The sequence below is a fragment of the Podarcis tiliguerta genome (genome assembly GCF_965153285.1).
Source record: "Podarcis tiliguerta genome assembly, chromosome: 16".
Classification (NCBI taxonomy): Eukaryota; Metazoa; Chordata; class Lepidosauria; order Squamata; family Lacertidae; genus Podarcis; species Podarcis tiliguerta.
The window spans coordinates 4,224,414-4,243,812 of record NC_139549.1 but is presented as its reverse complement, the minus strand read 5'-3'; the positions used below and the strand labels follow the sequence as shown (position 1 = coordinate 4,243,812).

The following is a 19,399-nucleotide window of genomic DNA, read 5'->3' as shown; positions in this document are numbered from 1 at the left end:
TCATGCTGGTAGCTTCGAGAACACTGTCCAACCATCTCGTCCTCTGTTGTCCCCTTCTCCTTGTGCCCTCCATCTTTCCCAACATCAGGGTCTTTTCCAGGGTGTCTTCTCTTCTCATGAGGTGGCCAAAGTACTGGAGCCTCAGCTTCAGGATCTGTCCTTCCAGGGAGCACTCAGGGCTGATTTCCTTCAGAATGGAGAGGTTTGATCTTCTTGCAGTCCATGGGACTCTCAAGAGTCTCCTCCAGCACCAGAATTCAAAAGCATCCATTCTTCGGCGATCAGCCTTCTTTATGGTCCAGCTCTCACTTGGAAGGTAGAAGGACAACTCTGACCCTAAACCTCTGCTGCTTTGCAGGATATCTTCAGGAGAATACAAGGCTAAGGAGTAAACCCAACACCAGGCATAAGCAAACTCGGCCCTCCAGAGGTTTTGGGACTACAACTCTCATCATCCCTAGCTAACAGGACTGGCGGTCAGGGATGATGGGAGTTGTAGTCCCAAAACACCTGGAGGGCCGAATTTGCCTATGCCTGCCCTACACAAATCCAGAGTGGAGTCCCTAAGAGGGTTGGATGGTGCCTTGTAACGCCTCCTTTTGGCAACTTCTGCAGCCAAGCTGGTGCCAAATGCACCATATTTTTCACTCCATAAGATGCACCTAGTTTTTAGAGGAGGAAAACAAGGGAAAAAATATTCTGAACGAAACAGTGGATGTATGATTCTTGTGGTTCATGCTGTGGCCACAGACATGTGATTTGACAGTGAGTTTGGGGTAGCCCAATGCAGAAATTCTGAGAATCCATGTGGATCCGTGCTTTGTAACCACGTTTTTGCGCCATTGTGGCCCCACGAAACAGTGGATGCGTGTTTTTGTGTGTGCAGGCTGTAGCCATGGACATGCTATGTGATCTGATGGTGAATTTGGGGTGACCCAATGTAAAAATCCTGAGGATCCAAGGGTTTTTACCCCTCCCAGGCAGCCTCCTTTATTGCTAGCGTCCCTTATCTCCCTTCCCGATCGCTTGCCGATCAGCCGCTTTGTTTCAACACCCACTTCCTTCTTTCAAAAAAGAAAAAGAAAAAGTATGATCTGCTTTTCGCCCCTCAGCAATTCGGCTCCAGGGACCCCTTACTTTTTAGGAAGAAAAAAGTGCATCTTATGGAGCGAAAAACACAGTATAGAAAAGCATAACAAAACATAAAGCATTCAAAAACTTCCCTTTACTGGGCTGCCTTCAGATGTCTTCTGAAGGTGGTATAGTTTCTTATCTTCTTGGCTCACAGGTCCATACCCTCCAACATTTCTCCTATGAAAATAAGGACATCCTAAGGAAAAGTGGGACATTCTGGGATCCAATCAGAAACCGGGACGGCTTCTGTAAATCAGAGAGTCTGGGATTCCCAGAAACCAGCGCTCAACAACTCGCTCCCATCTTTATTTTCTTAACGAGAATCCTGGAGACCGCACCCCATGGTGGCTCGGGGGCTTGGCCCATTTTTCCTACGGGTGCCTCACCGCCCCACCCCCCACTGGGGAGAGGCCGGCTGTCGCACGTTGCCGTTGCTTTTGCACACTTAATTGCCAGTGTCACTAATGGATCCGCTCGCTGGAACTAATGAGCTCAGCCTGGGAAGGAGATGCGGTTCTTGGCCTGTTCCGCAGGGAACACGCCTCATCCTGTTATTTCCTGGTTGTGCCGGCCTCTGGGGGGGTGGGGGTGCTTTTGCCACAGTCCTCTCTCTGGTCTTCAGCAGGCATCTGAGAGCATCTCCCCTCCAATCATCCCATATATAGAGATTTATTTATTCCAACACAAGAGGGAAAGGGAAAGGACCCCTGGACGGTTAAGTCCAGTCAAAGGCGACTATGGGGTTGCGGCGCTCATCTCGCTTTCAGGCTGAGGAAGCCGGCGTTTGTCCGCAGAAAGCTTTCCGGCTAATTCTCCCCATGTCTCCTCATTGCCCAAATAGGACTAATTTAGCCAGCTAGCCCTGGTGATCATCTAATGTTTATTGGATGGATTTTCCCCATAAACAGATTTTTGATTTTATTGTTACTCACGTTTTATACTGCATATTATGCTGTTTTTTTGTAGCATCAATTAAGGGTTTTAAATTTGTTGTTCGCCGCCCTGAGCCTGGTTTTCTGAACCGGGAGGGGCGGGGTATAAATAAAAAATTATTATTATTACTATTATTATTATGTGTCCAGCATGACTAAACTGCTACTGGTGCACGGAAGACGGTGACGAGTGCCAGAGCGCACAGAAACGCCATTTACCTTCCCGCCGCAGTGGTGCCTAATTATCTACTTGCACTGGCGTGCTTTCAAACTGCTAGGTTGGCAGGAGCAGGGACTGAGCAATGGGAGCTCACCACCATTACAGGGATTTGAACCGCCAACCTTCCAATCCGCAAGCCCAACACAAGAAGAGCTTTCTGGATCAGGCCAGTCACTCAGTCAGGAGAGGTCCTTCAATCTCTCTCTCTCTCCCTCTCTCTCTTTGTTTTGTTTTTGTTTTCCCGACCCTGAGCTTCAGCAAACTTGGCCACCTCACTGCTCGCTCCTATCTAAACATCCTTTGTGGATAATATAAAAAACACAGTCTCCCAATACCGAACCTTAAGGGACTCCCACTTTCTACTTCTCTCCATTCGGGAGAACTGCCCTTTGCTTCCTGCAGCTGAACCAATTCCTTGCCCACAAAAGAACCTCTTCTTCCTCGACTGCTAAGCTTGCGGAGGAAAGGCGCTCTCTCGAAAGCTTTTGGAAAGGCCAATAGCACAACCTGTCTTGATGGCACAATGTCTACTTGGAAGTACTGTAAGTCTCACCAGTGGCGTAGCGTGGGGGGTGCAGGGGGGGCGGCCGCACCGGGCGCAACATCTGGGGGGGGGCACGCTCGCACGCTCGCACTCGCAGCTCTCTGCCCCTACCTGGCTCACTCACTCTCTCTCACTGCAGTGCTGGCTGTGCGAATCCGATCCGAGCCGCCGGGTCGCCGCCCACTGTGGAGGGGAGGGTGCCAGGCGTGCGGTGCGGAGAGAGAGCGAGGGACTATCTGGGGGAGGGACAGTGCAGCGGGGGGGGGGGCATAAATTACTTGCCTTGCCCTGGGTGCTGACAACCCACGCTACGCCACTGAGTCTCACTGAGTTCAGTGGGGCTTCTTACCAGAAAATGAGTAGAGTATTCGAGTCTTGATATGAAGGAACTAGGGGCTCCGCCCTTGCCCATGTCGCTGGCCAACTCCGAACCGCCTGGTGACACCACCTTTTATCTATCCATCTATATATATTATGATCTCTGTTATTTTCAGTTTCAGTTTAACAATAATCTTCCTTTACATTTGTATCGACCCTTCCCCCCCTTCTCTGGTTACATAGAAAAATCATTTGCCGTATTTTTCGCTCTATAAGATGCACCAGACCACAAGACGCATCTAGTTTTTGGAGGAGGAAAACAAGAAAAAAAAAATATTCTGAATCCCAGAAGCCAGAACAGCAAGAGGGATCGCTGTGCAGTGAAAGCAGCAATCCTTCTTGCTGTTCTGGCTTCTGGGATAGCTGCGCAGCCTGCATTCGCTCCATAAGACGCACACACATTTCCCCTTACTTTTTAGGAGGGAAAAAGTGAGTCTTATAGAGCAAAAAATACAGTAATTAAACTGCACCTCCCCCTTGACTTCTTTTTTAGATTCTTTCTACCCCCCCCCCCATAAACTTTTAACTGCTTGATTTTATCTGAAGGCAGCCCTTTTTAGGGATGTTTTTAATGTTTGGTGCTTTATTGTGCTTTTACTATTCTGCTGGGAGCAGCCCAGAGTGGCTTGGGTATAAATAATAACGTTGTTGTTGTTGTTTTTACAATAGTTCTTTAAATAACTACATAACTTCCCCAATCTTTATTTAAGGCTCTTTTTCTTCTTGATTTTTTTATTCTTCCTGTACGTTTTGCCATTTCTGCATAGTCCATTAATTTCGCTCGCCACTCTTCCTTGGTTTGGACGGTATCTTCCTTCCATTTCTGCGCATCAAACGTCCTGGCAGCTGTGGCTGCAGGCATAAATAATTCCTTCTGGTCTTTCGGTATGTCCTGTCCTATTATCCCTAGAAGAAAGGCTTCTATTTTTTTGATAAAGGTTCTGCGTGATGACACCTTACATTTCTATTTATATAGGAAGACATAGCTCTGCAGTAGCGCATGCATGCAGAAGTCCTTCAGTTCCATCCCCAGCGGGATCTCTGGGTAATAATAATAATAATAATAATATTTATATGCTGCCCATCTGACTTCGTTGCCCCAGCCACTCTGGGCGGCTTCCAACAAAATATTTAAAACACATCAAACACCAACCATCAAAAACTTCCCTATAACAAGGATGCCTTCAGATGTCTTCTCAAAATCATATATTTAACTGTTTGACATTTGACGAGAGCTGGTGGACCTCAGTGCCTACTGTGGGAGGGAGTTCCACAGTCTAACTATGCTCTGCAGGAAGATTCCTTTCTTTTTTCTACCCAATTTTGATGATATTTTAGCTCTGATGATATTTGAGGATTTGCTGCCGAGTTATTTTGATGTGTGGCAAGGAACGGCATTTAGGGGCAGGTATTTTATTAGAGTTTCAAATCTGCTTTCAAGCTCTATAGCTGCTCTCTCACTGAAAAAGAAAAACCCTTAACTTAAAAGCACCACTTATGATTCGGAGTGTGTTGATGGTACTTTATGACTTTAAACAGAGATGGGGGGAACCCTATGAAAGATGAATCGGGGATTCCACCCTCCAACTGGAACCAGTTACAAAGCCGTTGTGGTGAAGCGCTTAAGGTGTCGGAAAAGGACCCGAGAGACCTGGGTTCAAATCTCCACATTCAGCCACCAAGCTCCCTGGGTGACCCTGGGCTAATCCCTGCTTCTCTCAGCCTACCTCACAGGGTTGTTGTGACGATGAAATGAGGGTGAGGGAGAACTCTGTACGCGTATAAATGCAACAAATAAAAAGCTGACAAACGGATTGAATAAAACAAGCAAATAAATGTATTATCGGGGAGAGAGAGAGAGAGAGATCCACTGTTTGTTCTCTAGATCACAGCTGTCACCTTCTTCAAGAAACCCTCAGTTGATTAATTGCTGAAATTTTGCTTGCGACTAAAACAGCCTTCACGGAAAACAAAAAAGCAGGCTTTGTACTATTTTTTTTATTTTCTGGTTAAAAAAAGGTGGTATGTATTTTACAGCAAGTACCATCTGCGGAGAAGTATTCCCTCCATATAACGAAGAAAAGCAAACGCTTCTTCTCGGCGCCCATTCATCCTAAAGTCACAGAGCTGTAGGGGACCCTTTGTGGTCATCCATCCCAACCCCCGACTCAGGCTGTAGTACAGGATCTTGTCAAAAGGTCCCACAGGCCCTGCTGGAACAACTCCCAGCAAAGGAGAGTCCACCAACTCATGAGGCGGGCAGTTCCACTGTCAAACAAATCATACCATTTTGTAGGGATGGCGTGGCTGACATTTTTCAAGCTGGGGGCCACATGGACCCATAGCAGAGGGCCATACCACTAAATTATGTGTCTCTGTGTGGGGCCTTTTTTGTTTTAAGAGTACATTTTGTCAGCCTTGGAGGACCACCCAAAACCTTTAGGAGTTGCAGAATCGCAGGAGGAGACCCACAAAAGTGATTATCCAGAAGTTTTACTCAGCGTAAACCCAATGAAACGAATGGATCTAAGCTAGCCATGCCTATTAGTTGTAATGGGTCTACTCTGAGCAGGCCTAGCACTAGACATAACGCCATATTGCTAAGTAATGCTCCCTACCTGCAATTCATGAGGACTAGAAACCTCCTAGGGTCACCGCGGGTGGCGCTGTGGGTAAAACCTCAGCGCCTAGGACTTGCCGATCTTATGGTCGGCGGTTCGAATCCCCGCGGCGGGGTGAGCTCCCGTCGTTTGGTCCCAGGTCCTGCCCACCTAGCAGTTTGAAAGCACCCCTAAGTGCAAGTAGATAAATAGGTACCGCTTTATAGCGGGAAGGTAAACGGCGTTTCCGTGTGCTGCGCTGGTGCTGGCTCGCCAGAGCAGCTTCATCACGCTGGCCACGTGACCCGGAAGTGTCCTCGGACAGCACTGGCCCCCGGCCTCTAGAGTGAGATGAGCGCACAACCCTAGAGTCGGACACGACTGGCCCGTACGGGCAGGGGTACCTTTACCTTTACCTAGAAACCTCCTCAGTTCAAATGGCCATGGATGCTGCCAAGGATCCTTGAGAACTGGTACTGTGGGGATTTCTTAGCCCCGATATAGCAACACATTGGTCCCATCCAGCTCAGTATTACACTGACTGGCAGAGTAAACTGGTTGAAATTAATAGAGCTAAAACCTTCTTGCGTCACAGGAGCAGGGAATGAAACGAAGGGAGGCGATGAGCTAAGTGCTGCTCAGAGTAGACCCAGCGAAATTGATGGATCCAGATTAAACAGGCCCAGCCATTTCAGTGAGTCTACTCTAAGGTTGGATACAGCCCAGTTTCAGAATAAAAATTAAATTTAAAAATGCTCCAAAATTGGGAGGCAGAGGCTGGGGGTGGTCATATAAAGTTTTCGCCTGCACGGCACCACATGAGGAGCAAGAAAAAGAGATAATCACAAATTGGGGGTCCTGGGGCGCTGTATGCTGCCAGTGTGCTACAAGTTAGCCACCCTTTGTGCGATTTTCTCCAAGCCAGAGGCTTGCAGGTTTGGACTACAACTCCCATCAGCCAGCAGTTCTGCATATGCTCGCTGTGGCTGATGGGAGTTGTAGTCCCAAACATCTGCCGGACCACCAGCTTGTGTAAGGCAGAGTTTGGATGCTGCGCCTGATCTTCAGCTGAAATCTCACCTGCGATTTCCCCCTGCTGTCCAGACACCGGCCTCTCTCCATTTGTTTCACTCGAGGCCGGTGGGGCCCTTGGCTCTACAGTTGCTGCTGAACTACAACTCCCATCACCCCTGATCATTGGCCAAGACAGCTGGGGCTGATGGGAACTGAAAAATGTCCACAGGACCAAAAATTCCCCCAGCCACAGTTTAACTGGTGGCAGTGGTTGTTTATCTGGTTTACTGGTTTGATTGCATTGTTCTGCCCCACATGTTTTTTGGGGGGGATATATATATATCTCTCTCGGGACGCGGGTGGCGCTGTGGGTAAAAGCCTCAGCACCTAGGGCTTGCCAGTCGAAAGGTCGGCGGTTCGAATCCCCGCGGCGGGGTGCGCTCCCGTCGTTCGGTCCCAGCGCCTGCCAACCTAGCAGTTCGAAAGCACTCCCAGGTGCAAGTAGATAAATAGGGACCGCTTACTAGCGGGAAGGTAAACGGCGTTCCGTGTGCGGCTCTGGCTCGCCAGAGCAGCAATGTCACGCTGGCCACGTGACCCAGAAGTGTCTCCGGACAGCGCTGGCCCCCGGCCTCTTGAGTGAGATGGGCGCACAACCCTAGAGTCTGCCAAGACTGGCCCGTACGGGCAGGGGTACCTTTACCTTTACCTATATATATATAGAGAGAGAGAGAGAGAGAGAGAGAGAGAGAGAGAAACTGTTATATTGTATTTGATGTTATATTTCAGTCCCCTTGTTCGCCTTGAGCAGCACCTGGTGAAACAGGTAGGTCCAGTATACCTGAAGGAGCGTCTCCACCCCCATCGTTCTGCCCGGACACTGAGGTCCAGCACTGAGGGCCTTCTGGCGGTTCCCTCTCTGCGAAAAGCCAAGCTACAGGGAACCAGGCAGAGGGCCTTCTCGGTGGTGGCACCCGCCCTGTGGAATGCCCTCCCGTCAGATGTCAAGGAGACAAACAACTACCAGACTTTTAGAAGACATCTGAAGGCTCTTCAGGGAAGCTTTTAATGTTTAATAGACTATTGTATTTTAATATTTTGTTGGAAGCCTCCCAGAGTGGCTGGGGAAAGCCAGCCAGATGGGTGGGGTATAAATAATATATTATTATTATTATTATTATTATTATTATTTACTAAACAAGTCGCTAGTCCTCAGGGTCCTTATTTGGCTACTGAGAGACAGACAAAACTTGACTCCGCTCACACCATTAGACATTGAGTGAATGTCCTTTTCACTCAAGGAAATTGTGAGTGTGGTTCGTCCAACCCCAAATTAGACCCTGGTAGGAGAGACAGAATCATCCAGGAGTTGGAAAGGGCCCTACGAGGGTCATCTAGTCCAACCCACGGCATCGCAGGAATCTCAACTAAAGCATCCATGACTAGGGTTGCCGTATTTCAAAAAGCAAAATTCCTGACACCCCCAAATTGTTGAGCTTTTTCGGGGAAACCTCACCCCCAAAATAGTGCTTTTAAGTGTTAGGAGCGGTTTCTGCTGCTTTTTCCATTGTGTTGCCATGCATCCGGGTTTTCCCTGACATTTTGACAATTCAGCAATATAGTCACACACACCCCGACGCCTTCCAATCTCTGCTTAAAAACCTTCAATGTAGTAGAGTCCGCAACTGACCAAGGGGCGCTTAAACGTGTTGAGTAATTGCCTAAAGTCATTTTGAGGCCCTGAACGGTTCCAATAATTTGAGCTTCCTTAGCCCCATTCCTGGATGGGTGGAAGGCAGGCAACAGTTATTGGAAGATGCAGGAATTGCACTCAGCCCATGCTCAGAGGCACACTGCGGCTCAGCTGTGGGAAAGAGCTCTCTTTGGGTAAGTGCCGCAGGACCCAGAAAGGCGCTTAGGAAGAAAACAAATTCATTCTTCAGCTTCTGTTGACCTGTTTTATTAGACTGTTGCTCTCCTTAACCATGGGTAGGCAAACTAAGACCCGGGGGCCGGATCCGGCCCAATCGCCTTCTAAATCCGGCCTGCAGACGGTCCAGGAATCAGCGTGTTTTTACATGAGTAGAATGTGTGCTTTTATTTAAAATGCATCTCTGGGTTATTTGTGGGAAATAGGAATTTATTTCATTTTTTTTCAAAATATAGTCCAGCCCCCCACAAGTTCTGAGGGACAGTGGACCGGCCCCCTGCTGAAAAAGTTTGCTGACCCCTGCGACACACAGTGTTGCTCGTGAAATTACAGAATCAGAAAGGACCACAAAGAGCCCAACCCCTTCCAATGCAAGAATCCATTTGCCCAACTTGGGAATCGAACCCTCAATCCTCAAAGTGAGAGTCTCATCCTCTACCAGCGGAGCTATCCTGCAGCTATTTCCGAACGTTTTCAAATAGGAAGCCAGGAATCTGCTTTATCCTGCGTCAGACCATGCTCCATATAGCTCCATACTGTCGACACGGACCGGCAGCAGCTCTCCGGGGTTTCAGACGGGGGACATTCCCAACCCTATCTGACGACGAGGAGGACTGAACAGGGAATGTCTGCACGCAGAGCAGCCGTTCCACTCCTGAACCACAGCACTGCTCTTTAAAATGAAGTCAAGATTCCAGTCCTCATTGTTCCGCAGAACTGCATGATTCTACAAAGAAGGCTTCTAACGCGGGGAAGGCTGGCCTAAGAATTAAATCCTGCCGCGGGGCTCAGTCCTGCAACACCCCCCCTCCCCAAAAAAATCAGAGCCTTCCTTTTCAGCTGCTTCGCTTCTCCAACCACAACCACGTCTGAACTCTACGCCGAAGTCTTGCCGATTTACCCCATCGCAACTTTGCCACCCCAAGCCGGATCCGCCCCGCCCTCCAACCCCAATGGGTCTACTCCGAGCAGGGCTCTCTCTCGAACCCCCCCCTTGCATTAGCAAAGTGCTGAGTTGGGTCTTTTTTTTTTTTTCTTCCTTGTCTCCCTCCTCCATCCTGCGCCCTCCTCTCCCTCACCGCCCTGCTATCCGGAGGAACCTGAAGGTCACCCGGACCCTCTTGCTCCCCGTGCCCGGGTCCTGCCTCCTGCCGCCGGAGGCCCCGATCCCGGCTTTCGCGGCGGCGGCAGCGGCGGCCGCGGAGGGAGGCGAAGGCGGGCCTGGCCGGGCCGGGCGAGGCGAGGCGGAGCTGCGCGCAAGGGCGCCCGGCGCAGATTGGCGCGCCCTGCTGCAAGGGGCGGGCTGGCCTGCGCTGGGGCGTTGAGTTACGAGGCTGTGCCTTGCCAGGGGCTTTGTTTGTAAGCTTTCTCGCCGTCTCTCCACCTCTTTCCCCCCCTTTCTCCCCCCCACCCCTGCCTTATGCCTTTCCTTCCTCCAGCTCAGCCATCGGAGCTCCACGCAAGGCATCTAATTCTTTAAGTCCTCTCCAGGCGCGCAGAGAATCTTGCACCAGATTGATCCTTATTTTTTATTTTTTTTTGTACTGGCTCTGCCTTTTCAGAACCCCTTTCTTTCTTCCCTCCCCCTCGGACGGTTCGCCCCATCCCTTCTCCTCTGCAGAGGCGAGGAAAGGAGCTTCTGGATTCCCAAGGTAAGGCAAAATCTCTCTCCTTCTTTTCTTTCTTTCTTTCTTTCCGGGAGGCGGGTGGCATTCATTTGGCGAGGATGCGCTTGGGGCTTGCATTGCCAAGCGCGCTCTGGCGATGGTCTTTTCGCTGCGGCGGCGGCGGCTGGCGCGCGGGGTGGCTTGTATCTAGTCACCCCCAAAAAGGAAACAAAAAACAAACCCTCAACCCCCTCTTCAACCTTCTTAAAATACAACAAACCGTTCTCCTGTAGCCCCCAAACCAGCGCGCGCCCTCTCTCTTTGCGCGTCAGTTCCGATCCACTCCGAGGATCGCGAAACAGAACCCCCCCAATCAGTTTCAACTTTAGAAGCTGGTCGATTTCACTGCCTTTTAAATAAATAAATAAACGCACGCACTTTGCATTAGATGTTTAACAAGAAGAAGAACAAGCGTCACTTTTCCAAAAAAAAAAAAACCAACCCCATCAGAGCTTCAATTGCAGTGTCCGTAATAGTAACCAATAACTGGTTGGGTGTTAAGCCAAAATCGCATACAAAATCGTCAAGGGATAATACACGAATTTTAAATTGCATTCTGTTTTGTGTTTCTGTGAATATTCTATTTGCACGACTCCTTCGCTCAGCTTGCGCCACTGTTTGGAACCCAAAGCGCCTCGTAAGTCAATTTCCTGGTCAGAAATTTCGCCCAGAGCTGCTGACGGCGAAATTATACCTGGTGAACTTCCAACTCTGTTGCTTTGGCTTTCGGCTCCGTTGTTGCTCTTGGCTTGGAAACTTCTCCTCCGAGAGAGGCAGGGAGGAGGAAGTGGTGGTTACGGGCAGGAGCTGAGATCCTCGAATTATGTCTCTTGTCTTCATGGGGGACTTCGGTTTACTTTCAAGGGATCAAGCCACGAGCTTGTTTTCCAGTCGGGCTCTCCTTTCCTCCCCAAATAAACAGGCTATTATTTTGGTGTGGGTGTGTGTGCGCGCTGAAGGGGGCAAGCAACACAGAGAGAAAAAGTGTGTGTGTGTGTGTGTGGAGTTGGCTTGAGTTCCAGGACTCCCATCCTGCGGCCAAAAAAACTCTTGTTTTGAAACAATTAAGTGAAGCCAAAACTCACACAGCTGGAGAATTGTAACTGAGCTCCCTTCGTAGTCGGAGAGGGGAAAGGGGGAGGGGGAGCAGTCAAAGGAGCCAGCTCTGAAACTCTTTTTGTGGCATTGATCTTGGACAAAGTAGGCTCAGCTGACTTCTGGGACTGCCAGAATCCAAGAAAAAGGGGGGGAGGCGGGGAGAGAGACACACACACAAAGGGTTGAATCCAATGCTAGCCCTACTCTGAGTAGACCTGTTGCGGTAAATAGACTTGGCAAACTTTGGTTCATCTTTTGTTTGCAAACGCTTAGATGAGGGGTTGGTTTTGTTTGTGTATTTCAATGCAATGGAGCGGTATATAAATGTTGCGGAACGAAATGAGTTTTAATTTTGATGTGTTTTTCCCTGAGTTGAGTTGAAGAATCTGGATCAGGACAAAGTGTGTGTGTGTGGGGGGGCTTCTCCAGCTTCCTCTTCTCCCAGTGGGCAACCAGATGATGATGATGATAAATAAATAAATAAATTATTATTTCTACCCCGCCCATCTGGCTGGGGTTTCCCCAGCTACTCTGGGCGGCTTTCAACAGAACGCTGAAAACAAAATAAAACTTCAAACGCTGTTAAAAACTTCCCTAAGCAGGGCTGCCTTCAGATGTCTTCTAAAATTCTAAAAGATTCCTCTGTGTGGGACCCGAGTTCAAGAGAACTCTCTCCCCCTCCTGTGATTTGCAGCGGCTGGTAGAACTGGGAAATGCTTAGAATTCTGGACAGCTGCTGCCAGTCCGTGCTGGCAGTGCTGAGGTAGCTGGACTCTGTAGAAGGCAGCTCCTGATGTTCCTGGCAGTGAGGCGGAAAAGACCTTTGAAAGGGCCCTCTTTTACCTGTTCCTGATATGGGGCTCTTTTGATGTGCACAGACCTTGCCAAACTCTGTGCGGGGCTGACTTCTGAGCAAGCCCTCATTAGGATTTGTCTTCTTCTTTTTTTTAAAAAAAAATATTTTTATTAAACAACATAACACATTATCAGTCCAAATAATTAGTTACATTATTTTTCCCCATTCCCCTCAGCTCCCCTCTCCCCTTTCTTTACCCATATTGTTCTCTGCATATTATAAAATTGTACATATCCTTGCCTTGCCTATCATATGTTCAACTAATAAATTTGTGGGTGTTCATTCAAAACCTGCCAAGGAGTCCAAATCTTTTTGTTGTCTTTTTAGATAGTTTGTAAAAAGTTCTTCCTTGAAGTCACGATTGTCCTTATCACGCAGTTTGTATGTCAATTTAGCCAATTCCAGATAGCTCGTCAGTTTTTCTTGCCATTGTTCTTTCGTTGGGGTTTCCTCATTCTTCCATCCTTGTGCTAGCAAGACTCTTGCTGCCATTAGGTTTTGTCTTCTGAGCTGGAGGTTCCGATCCCTTCCAAAACCTCATTCATTCCCACCTGGTCTTTGCGACAGAGATGGCAACTGAGGGCTGAGATGGTGTGTTAATTCCAGGTGGGGAGGGTGAAATGCACTGAGATGGGCCTAATCCTGTGGGCGTGTTGTATAGATCACTGCAGAGGTTGCTAAACTGTCCCAAGGATGGAGAGCCACCTGTGGCCTGCTCCTCCAGATGTTGGCATATTCCAACCCCCACCACCATCCCTGAGCCAGCCCAACAACATCTGTACAGCCACTGATACTCCACCTGCCCATGTGAAATGAATGGCAATAGTTGTAGCTTTCCAGAAACTTTGCTCCTGAGGAATAACAGTAATGTATACCTGAAGGACGCGGGTGGCACTGTGGGTTAAACCACACAGAGCCCAGGGCTTGCCAAGCAGAAGGTCGGTGGTTCGAATCCCCGCGACGGGGTGAGCTCCCGTTGCTCCTGCCAACCTAGCAGTTTGAAAGCACGTCAAAGTGCAAGTAGATAAATAGGTACCGCTCCGGTGGGAAGGTAAACGGTGTTTCCATGCGCTGCTCTGGTTCGCCAGAAGCGGCTTAGTCATGCTGGACACATGACCCAGAAGCTGTACGCCGGCTCCCTCAGCCTGTAAAGCGAGATGAACGCCACAACCCCAGAGTCGGTCATGACTGGACCTAATGGTCAGGGGTCCCTTTATACCTCAAGAAGCGTCTCCACCCCCATCGTTCAGCCTGGACACTTAGGTCCAGCTCTGAGGGTCTTCTGGCAGTTCCCTCATTCCGAGAAGCGAAGTTACAGGGAACAAGGCAGAGGGCCTTCTCAGTGGTGGCACCCACCCTGTGGAACACCCTCCCATCAGATGTCAAGGAAATCAACAACTATCTGACTTTTAGAATAAATCTGAAGGCAGCCCTGTTTTGGGAAGTTTTAATGTTTGATCTTTTATCATATTTTTAATGTTCTGTTGGGAGCCACCCAGATGGGCACTGTATAAATAATAAATTCTTATGATGATGATGGTGGTGGTGATGTTATAAGACAGCATGGGACTTGCTTTGAACTTTAATTAGAACCCAGTTCCCAGCACAGCATTCAGCCGCAGAAATACAGGAAACACCACCCAAGGCAGCGTCTCTGAGCACGGGCAGAGTGCCTTATCTGTGGCAACTTCTGGAAAGTTTTGTCAGATCGTATGAGCAGGTGATTTGGGGTTTTTGTGTGTGTCAGATTTGCACTCTCTTAATTGTCAGAGAAGTTGTGAACTGGGTGTCTGTGTCCATGGGTGGTTATGGGAGAAATGGGGGTGTGGTCTCACCCCTTTGGCATGGGGTGCAATCACAGGCCTAGCCCCCTAAGATGACCCAGGGGTTGTCTCCAAATAATTTTCACTCTGAGTAGACCCATTGAAATGAAGGAACCTAAGTTGGTGATGCCCATTGATTTTGATGGGCCTGGTTCAATGGTTCTCGGAGTGATCAGTCCTGCCTTGTGGGGGGGGGGCGGTGGGATAATTTAGGGGGGCACTTAGAATCAGGGGGACTGGAGGTGATGATTCAAGTCTCCTGCTACGTGGCTTTAAACCAGACCTAGTGGAAACTGCTTTCTCCATCAAGCCTAACCATCGCATTAAGAATTTACCGCGCGTTGAAGTACATCAGTTACTAAATGTGACATTGAGGATTCCTGCTAAATGACTATCAGACTTTGAGAAGCTGGTGGCACTGGATCGAATTCATCAGTTCTCTTGAACTAAGCTAAATAGTTTTAATTGGATTTTGAACAAATGTGCAGTTAATTGTTCTGAATGTCGCCATGTTGTTATCTTCCCTAGTGAGTCGTGCAAACTGCTATTCCAAATTGTTATTATTTAATTAAATTTGTACATTGCTTAAACTTGCCCAAGGCAACATGCCCCAAATAATGCTTTTTATAGGGTAAGGGGGTGAGTTTATGGCGCCAAGGGGGCAGTGACCCCAAAAAACTGGGAAGCCACTGGAGTTTTCTGAGTAGGACTAGCCTTGCCTGCAGCTCCTGGGTCCCGCCGTTGCCTTTGCCACAGACCTCATCACAGGCTCTCGTTCATAGGGAAATAAAACAGGGACTTCTCTGTGGTGGCCTCTTGTGGCTTTCAATATCTTCCCTAGAAAGGAGGAAAGTGTGTGGGCCTCCTCTGCATGGGCGTTCAGGAGAACCCCAAAGGCTTGTTTTTGTTCTGCTCCACATTTTGTGGTTCTGCTTTCTAATAACTTGTTTTACTGGTTGTTGATGGGCGATAGCTCAGTCGGTAGAGCATGAGACTCTTGATCTCAGGGTTGGGAGTTTGAGCCGGGGGTTGGACTAGATGATCCTTGTGGACCCTTCCAAATCTAGGATTCTATGGAGCTGTTTTATTACTTTGCTGAGATTTTAAGAACTTTGGAGGGTGGGGCCACTATGTTGTTGTTTTTATTGATTCAAGTTGTCTATTGTCTCTTCATCTTAAATCTTGGTGGTGTGGACACCCTGGAAAGTGTGTTTGGGGGGGTTGGTGGTCCATTTTCATTTTTAATCTGTTGAACAAATGCATTGAAACAGCGCAGGCCTACCTCGCAAGGGTGTTTTTGTAAGGCTGTTGATGGGAATAAGGGAATGTTCTGTGCGTTTGAAAGAGCGGTAGATAAACTCGAAGATTTTTATGCTTGAAAGTGAATTCCTCAAGCAGCAGCTTCCGGTTTTGATTTTTTATAAAAGGTTAATAGAGAACCAGCCTCTTTTTTAAGTGTTTGCTTTCAAAATATTTCCTCCAAACGGCCAGAGTCCACACGTCAGCCGTACAACAACCCTGCGTGGAAGTTTAGGCTAGGAGACTGTGATTTTCACCCCAGGGGACTTACATTTGTCTCTGTCAAAATTCCAGTCAAAGCAAACCCACTGGCTCAGAGCAGACCCATTGACTAACACAACCAACTTAGATCCATCTGTATCAATAGGTTCACACTAAGCTGAACTTAGTTGGAAACCACCCATTGAAATTAGTATTCCCAAGAGTTACACCTTTGATTATTTAAGTGGGTCACCTCTGAGTAGGGCCATTGTGGTGGCCTCCAGAGAGGTTTTCTTGCAAACCGCTTAGAGGTTTTCTTACAATCAAGCAGCCCCAAATTTTGTGAAGTAAATAAAACTCAAAGCTCTCGGCTTCTGCTCTAGTAAACTGTGGTAATCCATGAAGCTTCACTTTTAATTAGTTATTTTAATCAGGGGATCATAGAGTCGTAGAACTGTAAAGTTGGAAGGGGCTATGAGGGTCAGGTCCAAAGTCCGTTTCGGGGGCCTAATCCGGCCCGCCAGTCGGTTTCATCTGGCCCCTGTAGCAGTTGATTTCCTGGGGCAAAATCCTAAAGAAACCCTCAACAACGTCAATCCTAAAAAAAAATCCTAAAAAACAACAACTTTGGTTGGCCCTCACGACCCTTCACTTCATCAAATCTGGCCCTCTTTGAAAAAAGTTTGGACACCACTGCCAGTCCAACTCACTGCGAGGAGGAATCTTTTGCCCAACAGAAGGGTTCTTGAACCCACGATTAAAGGTCTCATTCTCTACCACCTTTGGCCGTATTTTGAGAGGCGTCTTTTGCCAGGGGAGGGGTCCCAGTTCCAAATGGTTAACCTCCAGTTTCTCTCCCTGCTCCAGGGGTGGGGTGCCAAGTGGAAGCAGGGGTTGCGATGACGAAGAGTGCAGTTCGATCTGGATGCTTGCATACTTCCCCGCCAGTTTAGTTGCCCTCCAAAGAAATCCTGTGGGTGAAGCTTTTCCCTTGAACAGAGCCCCTTGCGAGCAAAACCGCACCTGCTGAATTTTGTCTGCTTAAAGTAGATTGCTAGGAGGGGGGGAGTTAATTACGAACGAAAAAAACCGAGGCGCCACTCCCCTAAGTCGCTTTCTCTGCCTATCGATCTATCTTCCTATATGCATAAAAACTGAAGGCTGTCGTCATGCAGCCCCCATTGGAGGATATGCAGTGCTGCATCACCGTCCCAGATTTGCATGATGCAGTGGGGTTGGGAAGGTGGAAAGCAAGCTTCGGGAATTGCATGGGGTGGGAAGGGGAAACTCGGGGGGGGGGGTTAACGCGCGCGCGGGGGGGGGGGGAATGGCAGGAAGTTTGGAGAGCAGATCCAGCAAAGGCACAGCCCCCTATCCACACACACAACCCACAGATACACACAATTTTTACGGGCAAGTTTGGTGAAAACATCCCTCTGTTTCCTGCTAGCAACGTCCTCGGAAAAACTAGCTGGAAAGTTGTTGTTGTTTTGAAAAAATCCTATTTGTCGTCCATTTTCTCCCCTAACCTTCCTTAGCCGTAGTTTTTAAAGCAGGAATGATGACCCCCATAGCCCCTGAAAAGAGGTTGCTGGACTCCCAACTGCCCACTGAGCCTGCTGGCCACAGGCTGCCAGTTTTAAAGTTTTTGAAAGCTTACTTAAGGAAGCTTTCCCCTGGAATGTTTCGTAGCAGGGATTTGGGCTAGAGGGGAATTTAATCGCCTTGGTTTCTGCAGAGAATGGGGGGGGGGGCTGTTGCTCCTCACTTAATCTGAAGGGTCCATTGCCCTCGTTCTGTCAGGCGACGCCGAGATGCCGTGAGGGGCTTTCGCTGCTGGTGGCTCGCTATCCGCTCCTGCGATTAATTTGGGGATAAGGCTGGAGTTTTGGCGGCTCGTTCGTTTATTTATTTATTTTCAAAATCCCTTTCGCCCAAGAAAAGAGTAAGATCAGGGCTGTGAGCAAGGCGAAAGCATTTCGTACGCGGAGCAACAGTTTAAAAAGCGTGCTGTAATTGCGTAGTTCCTTGAAAAACGAAAATGGGATCATTTATTTATTTGTTGCATTCACATCCTGCTTTTTCCTCCATGGTTCCTCCCTCCCTCCGCTCTTATTTCCCACAACAACCCTGTCAGGTAGGTGAGGCTGAGAGAGTTTACAACTAGTCGAAGGTCCAGGGAAAATAACTTCATGGCTGAGTGGGGATGTGAACCCAGTTCTTTCTCTCTTTCTCAGGCTTTTAGGTCCTCCTGTGGGCTGTTCCCCTAATTCTGCATGTGTGCGGACCCTTTCCGGTTTTCCAGCGGAAGTGCACTCTGCACTTTCTCAGGGACCCGCTTCTTCTTTTAATCCCTGGATGGGCCAGGGTTAAGCTGGAGCATCGAAGATTCATGAACCGCACCTGGGGCATGAATTAACTCCTGGGTTTTGAATGGATGGGAAATCCCAGTGCCTTTTCTCGTAGCATTAAGGCTGCATCGAACAAGCTTGCGGATCGATATGCGTTGAACGAGCTGCAAGGTTAATAATTTCTGCAACAATTGATGTTGCTTATATAGATTTCGGGCGGAGGATGAGGAGGGGCCCAAAGACCGAGGATGGGCAGCTGGCGGTTGGGGGAGCAGAAAGTCAGGGGATCGATCAGACTTGAGTTGAGTTTTGGAAAGCTGATAGAACCGCACCGATCATCGTTTTTCGCCTATGTCGAAATTTGGGATGTCTCCAGTACATCCTGTCTCCAGTCTGCCTGCTTTTGTTACCACGTGGAGATTCCCTTACAGGGAACGGGGATCAAATATCTTGTTGTCTTTTTTGGGGGAGACCCTTGATGTTTCAATTAATAATAATAATTTATTATTTATACCCTGCCCATCTGGCTGGGCTTCCCCAGCCACTCTGGGCAGCTTCCAACAAAATAATAAAATACAGTAATCCATCAAACATTAAAAGCTTCCCTAAACAGGGCTGCCTTCAGATGTCTTCTAAAAGTCTGGTAGTTGTTGTTCTCTTTGACATCTGGTGGGAGGGCGTTCCACAGAGCGGGTGCCACCACCGAGAAGGCCCTCTGCCTGGTTCCCTGCAACCTCACTTCTCACAGGGAGGGAACCGCCAGAAGGCCCTCGGCGCTGGACCTCACTGTCTGGCCAGAACAATGGGGGTGGAGATGCTCCTTCAGGTCTACTGGGCCTTTGAGGCCATTTAGGGCTTTCAAGGTCAGCACCAACACTTTGAATTGTGCTCGGAAACGTACTGGGAGCCAATGTAGGTCTTTCAAGACCGGTGTTATGTGGTCTCGGCGGCCGCTCCCAGTCACCAGTCTAGGTGCCGCATTCTGGATTAGTTGTAGTTTCCGGGTCACCTTAAAAGGTAGATTTCCAGAAGGGGGTCGCCCTGTTAACACAATCACCTGTCTCCAACCAACCTGGACTCAACATTGATTTACAGTCGTACCTTGGAAGTCGAATGGAATCCGTTCCAGAAATCCATTCGACTTCCAAAACCAAAGTGCGGCTTCCGAAGCCGCGGAACCCGTATTCAAGTTCCAAAGAACATTCGCAAACTGGAACACTCACTATGCGGCGTCCGGGAGCCAAAACGTTCGACTCGCAAGGCGTTTGGGGTCCAAGGCACGACTGTTTTGAATTTCTATCCTAACTTTCTCCCAAGGAGCGCACGGTGATTTGCCTGGTTCTCCCTGCCCT

At 48.7% G+C, this 19,399-nt stretch overlaps 1 protein-coding gene across 3 annotated transcripts in view; it reads left to right on the top strand.

Annotated features, from left to right (window-relative positions):
* Nucleotides 1-10,071: 10,071 nt before the first annotated feature.
* SEMA6C (semaphorin 6C) overlaps nt 10,072-19,399 on the top strand; it is a 128,950-nt gene continuing 119,622 nt past the window's right edge. Inside the window, exon 1 of one of the 3 annotated variants that reach the window (XR_014505754.1) lies at nt 10,072-10,404. The gene's annotated coding sequence lies outside the window, so the exon portion shown is untranslated. The remainder of the gene's footprint in view (nt 10,405-19,399) is intronic. The other 2 variants (XM_083416500.1, XM_083416499.1) reach the window with 2 other exon arrangements.